Here is a 6,260-nt window from a genome sequence, read left to right as displayed (position 1 = left end):
CGGCCCGTGCATGTCTCTAGTTCAAACCCTGCCTAAGGAAAGTTTTTTATTACTTGTAAAAATTTTTATAACACTTCTTTCGTTAAAATAAGATTAAAGATAATATTCAAAAAGTGATTCAACGATTATTTTTTAAAATTTTCATTAAAATAAGTTTGCCTTTGTAGTATACAGATCCATAATAATAATAATAATAATAATAATAATAATAATAATAATAATAATAATAATAATAATAATAGTAGTAGTAGCAGTAGTAATAGTAGTAGTAGGAACGGGTTAGAATGCAATTCAGCATTCATTTGTTTCTGTGCGATCTTGCCAAACGTAACCCGCTTACAATGCTTTCTGGCTAAGGCTGATTGTATTTCGAAAATATGCATGTGGGAGATGTGGATACATCTTTCACCTTATGTAATTTTACTACTTTACTGTCTGAGATGAACAAATTACTCTGACACAGGGGTTACGCTCAACCTGTGGTGCGCAACTTCATTGGTTACTTAGCAAAATCGCTAGTAACTAATAGAACTAAAGGACATAAAAATGCTCCATTAAAAGGCAGCAGAAATTTGTGGAATATGCTGGGTTAGTTCAATTTGAGTTTAGTGTCCTTTGTAACAATGAGACTAAGACGAATTTCTGCAGTGCATCGTGGATCCGAACAATATGAGTTACTCTTCGTGCATGTGCTTTCACGTAGCAAAAAACGAGATATAAGAAAACGCCCTTGTGTAACAATTAACGGCAAAACGTTGAATTACGTCTCGGATATCAAATTTCTTGGTCTTTGGGTGTCAGATACATTAGATTGGAAAATTCACATTCAAAAATTATCTAGTAAATTGGCTCAAACCTGTAACATGTTAAAGCTTTTACGAAATAGTGTCAGTCAACATGTTCTGCTCACGGCTTATTTTGGACTTTTTCATTCTAAATTGAAATATGGTATTATATTCTGGGGATCTACTGCACTGCTAAATTCCATATTCGTTTTACAAAAGAGAGCTTTAAGGTTTATGACCGGAAGTAAACCTCGAACTTCTTGTAAACCTCTATTTAAATTTCTTGAAATCTTACCTCTTCCATGTTTATAAATATATGAACTTCTAAAATTTGTAAGAAAAGATATACAGATAGATACAAGCAGCTTCCGGTTGAACTCAGATATTCATAGGCATAATACAAGACAAGCGTCTGACCTTCATGTAGAGTCCTCACGTTTAAAAGTACATAAGAATAGTACATTTCCTATGGCAGTGAATATTTATAACAAGCTTCCTTCCACTTTGAAAAACAAAACATCTGGTTTCAATAAAGCAGTCAAGTCCTACCTACTCGAGCACTGTTTCTATTCTGTAGAAGAATATCTCACCTGTAGTAAATAATGTTTAAAGTATATATATTTTGTATATCTATAATGTAAGGTTTTATTAACTGTTATGTTGTTTTATATCGATGTATGTAAATTAGAATAATGAAAAATTGTACGTTTTTTTTTTACATAAATTCACAGTATTTTAATATTGCATGTAGATTTAAATCTATACATATGTACACATTCAGTGTTCTTATGACGTGTCCAACTCATACGTTCACGTTGTGAACAATTTGTATGAAAAAGGATGAAAATAAATACAATACAATACAATGCACTTGGAATTGTAATATTTTTTCTGGGTAGGGCCTACTGAATAAAAATAGCCCGTCATAAAAATAGCAACTTTATGGTTAAAACGAGTGATAAATGTTAGAAAACAATTTCTAGGCATTACCAGTGATTTTCGCGATAAAATATTTGCGCAAAATAGGATAGCAGGTACCGGTACTAGAATAGCCATGGGCATCCAAAAGTGGGACTTCCCCCCTGGCTCACGAAAATGTATTAAATTTCTTAAGATTTTCTTAATACGAATAAAAAAAAATACCAAACGTAATATAGCAACCAGGGAGATCGTCCCCCTGGAAAATTTTCTTCGGGAGCCCATGAGAATAGCACCTAATCATTTCCAGAGTAGATCAGTTTTGCATGCATATTATCAATTTGCACGCAAATAATTATTTAAACATGAGCCAGGTTAATGACAGTCCATAACATCTTACAGAATATCTAAAGCAAGAAAAGTGAAAGAAAATCGCTTTATATTATTATTATTATTATTATTATTATTATTATTTGACGAACTATTCTTACTTTGCACACTTTTTGTCCGTGTTGCAATTATTTTTAGTGAAATTGGCCTAGTCCTCTTTATACATATAATATATAGTACAATACAGAAAAATAAATAAACATTTATGGAAATTCATTTTATTGACGCTTTTACTTATCACTTATTCTCCATAAGAACTCTAGTTTCGCATGATGATAGTCAACTAACAACTGAAATGTGAAATCCGCTTTTGTCCTTATAGGGAGGAGAGAGGTATATTTGCAAACAAATAGTGTAAGTTGCTTGTGTTTTCGCAGTATATTATTATACTTTGTTCCTGTTAGGGTATATTTCTATAAGTAAATACTCTATTGATAGTAAATATTCATATTTAGTCACTACGGAATGTAGAATATAATGGACCTCATGTATTGAAATACATGGCCTTCAAATTGTTTGTTTATTAACATGAAAGCCGTGTTTTTTTGAAAATAGGTTAATTTCTTCTTAATTATTTACTCTTCGGGTGACAGATATGCACATACCGGTAGTAATCTTATTTAAAAATGAGACGAATAGAGTATGTGTATAAACGATAAAAAATCAAATTAGAAATGTCAATGCAGTTCTAATAACGGGAAAATTGGAATCTATTAAGTTTGAGAATTAATTTTGTATCTTTATTTTAAACTGTTAACCTGGCGATGAGCTAGTTTCGTGTTCCTCTCTATCTTAGAACTAAATAAAAACAGGACTCCCTCGTGGCTCAGTGGTTAGTATACGCGCCTTTGGCGTGGAAGGTTCGGTTTTGATTCCCGGCTGGAGCTCATGTAGTTCGGATCCCACGTTAAGCTGTAAGTCCACGTCTCATATAGCCTCGCTGCTGAAAGGGACGCTGAACTCAAAATCAAATCAACTTGTAACAATCAGAAATCCCGTTAATAGGAGTGCGAGGAAGACCCGGCAGAAGTTTGGTTCTTGTATTCATCGTTTTTTGGTTTCACTCAGGCAGACGGTTCTATCAAATAGAAAACTTGTGGATAAAATACGATGTGAAACATTGTTCGTGAAGGAATGAGATATTGAATATCAGTAATTACTGTCAGTACACAGCATATTGAAATAAATTTTGAGAGATAGTGAAAGTAGTGTACATGTGTAAGTATGGCCTTCCACTATCCACGTGTATGTTTATACTCCTCCCCCCCTTCCCGTCGCTGACGCGCTTGCTACCTACGGACGCACTTCTCTACCTCTCAGGTCTCCTGCCCTGGCTCGGTTAGATAGCATTCGTGCTTTTTAGTGGGCACCTAGCACAAGTTGGTTCGTGTTTTATAAGCTGTAGTTTTATGCCATACTGTGCGTCCACACTGTATATATACTAAACCATCCTGAAGTCAGTCTTCAAGTAGTAGTGCAGCTCCTCATTTAGTGCATGCTCTGCTAAAAGAAATACGAAGCTTTAAGCTAACCTGAAAACGTAAGAAATGTATCAAGAGTTTGGTAGAGCCGTCTGCTTAAGTAATGCTTATATATATATATATATATATATATATATATATATATATATATATATATATATATATATAATTGATCGTGAGGTAATTTTACGAAACCAGCTTCACTTGGAATCTTGACGCAAAGATGAATAATAGAACTATTTTTAGCTGTGAGAGGGAAAAAAAACAGTTTTAGTGTTAGGAAGTGTTAAAATGAAGAAATCTCTATGTCCATATTTAGCTCTGCTCAGACGTAGAATAGATCGAATACTAGCCTGTAATGACACCTAACACAAGTTAGTGGATACAGCTGCATCGTGCATACCTTACCTGTAAAGATATCACAACGCCAGCTTTCGTAATACATTTCTACATCAGTTCTTCTTTCCGTATCTGCGTAAAGCTACAATTGAGAGTGTACAATGTAAAGTTATAAAAGAATGTGTAGTAGGGGCTAAAATGCCGTAGTTGGCGGCCCCGGATAAGAACCATATGAACCTGTTTTGAACGTTGTATTACTACTTCTCTGTTCTTACTGTATTATACCTCACATACACACCTGTTTCATTTTAGACCTTCCGTAGTCACTGTAAATCACAAATAATATTTCTTATTTTTATGCTTATTTTGCTCTTTCCTACATCCGTATGCATCTATATAGTACCGTATTACTGCGCAAAATTAGTGCCTTCGAAATATGAAGTATTGCAAAATACACACTACTCAAAGATTACTACATCCTTACCTTCTCACTGCGATAGAGAATATAATGTCGAAACTGCTACTAAAAAATTCGTGAATAATATCATCCTTATTGCGTGTTTGAATAAATATTCCTGCCAAATATCCATTGAAGTGTTCCATCTTCTTGCCCTGTGTGGGGTTATAATTTCGAAATGTTCTCCACATTGACTGAATCGACTGGGCATGTACTTTTTCAGGTGCGTTTGGGTTTGCAGTCCCCTATCGAAGACATGTTGCTAGAATATTAAAAGTTACAAAACGCATAAGAAAATATTTATTTCGTGCGTGCTAATGGGAGAATACTTACATTCGTGAAAAATGAAATTTTTCATCATTATATGTACTCTTACTGCCTTGAAAAGTGTTTCTTAGAAAGACCTTTTTTTAATAGGTGCAGATTGACTTCACAAGGGTTGAGTGTGTAGATGTATGGCATAAGAACTACAGTACATTAAGCACAAACCAACGTGTGTTAAGTACCACTTAAAAGCACGAGTGCTATATAATCGAAAAAAATGAAATGAAATCTTTGAGTTTTACGTCCCGCGGTTATGCCGTTAGGCTAAAGGGGACGGTGATGATGAGTAATGAATGAAATGGAATGAAGGAGGTGGGAGGAAACGGGAGAACCCCGAGAAAAACCACGCAAACGGTGTTTGTCCACCACAAAGTTCACTTGGCGAAGGCTGGGATCGAACCCGGGACCCCAAGCACCAGCTCTACCACTGAGCCACCGCGGCCCCGCTGTCTAATCGAGTCAAGGCAGGAGCGCATCAGGGGAGCCCGAGTAGTAGCGAGGGAGTGCGTCCGTAGGAAACAGGCGCGTCATCGACGGTGAGTAAACTCATAAATGACCATTTTGAAAAACACTTGGTATGACATAAAAGAAATAGAAAGCTTTGCGATACTTTCATTATCAGTTTGCACACTGCTTTGACATAGCACTTCCTTCCAGATTTTAACTTCGGTTTTCTCGCTTATTAATCAACCTCCACTGGTGATAATTCACTCTTTTCTTACTCTCATGCTGACATTTCGTCTGATTGTGTTATTCTTCCGTAAATTTTGTACTTTAGGACTGGCATCTGCGGCAGTTAACCCGGAAATAGATAATAGATAAGGGTTCTGTCCTGCCTTCCTATTTGCAATTTGTATTATAGTACAGAAAAAGATCATAACAATAGCCAATAATTAAATATATCGAACAGGATTAAAATTTCCGCTCTCCAATACTCAAGTCAAAATTAATATTCATGTCCTCGAGCTACACGCTTGTAGCCTCGTCGTAACCGAATTTAAAGTTTTTTTTTTTTTTTTTTTTTCCTCACTTAGGCTTCATCTTTGTCATCATACACTAAATAGCACACACAAGTGCCCAGGACACCGACAAAAATTTGAAGCGTTGTTAGAATAGTACTCTGATTTCAATGTTTTGCACACACACACACACACACACACATAAGAAGTTTGTTGGTTGTATCTTTGTTACGGTCGAGAACAGATCAGAATCTAGTCTGCGTTGCGTCTGTTCAGCATTGTGAGATGTCATCAGCTGGACCAACAGGACTGTGTCGTAGTTTTGTGTTAGGTGCCGGTACTTGTCGGGATGCAGGATAACGAGTATGCTGACACAGAAGCCAAGAACACTGCATTAGAGCACATTATCCCGTGCTCCGATCTCAGTAGCTACATCCTCCAATGAATAGCTAAATCTGATTGACAAGAGGATTGGAAGTAGCTCAACGAAGATAAATTCGCTCAGTAATATCTGTTTTTTGTAATTAGCAAACGTCGTCACGCACTGAACTCCGAGATGGATTGTGGTGCGTTTTCGTATTGGTCACTTTCATCTCAAGCATTCCTT

The 6,260-nt window shown here is 35.8% G+C and overlaps 1 protein-coding gene across 1 annotated transcript in view; it reads left to right on the top strand.

The window, feature by feature from the left end:
- The first annotated feature begins 2,318 nt into the window (after positions 1 to 2,318).
- The window catches only part of LOC145663121 (tudor and KH domain-containing protein homolog), a 43,317-nt gene continuing 39,375 nt past the window's right edge, over positions 2,319 to 6,260 (top strand). The window contains exon 1 of the mRNA XM_081729406.1: positions 2,319 to 2,447. The gene's annotated coding sequence lies outside the window, so the exon portion shown is untranslated. The remainder of the gene's footprint in view (positions 2,448 to 6,260) is intronic.

This window comes from Thermobia domestica, chromosome 10, assembly GCF_964235325.1.
Source record: "Thermobia domestica chromosome 10, izTheDome1.hap1.1, whole genome shotgun sequence".
Taxonomy (NCBI): domain Eukaryota; kingdom Metazoa; phylum Arthropoda; class Insecta; order Zygentoma; family Lepismatidae; genus Thermobia; species Thermobia domestica.
The sequence above is the reverse complement of the archived record's forward strand: the minus strand, read 5'-3'. Positions and strand labels throughout refer to the sequence as shown.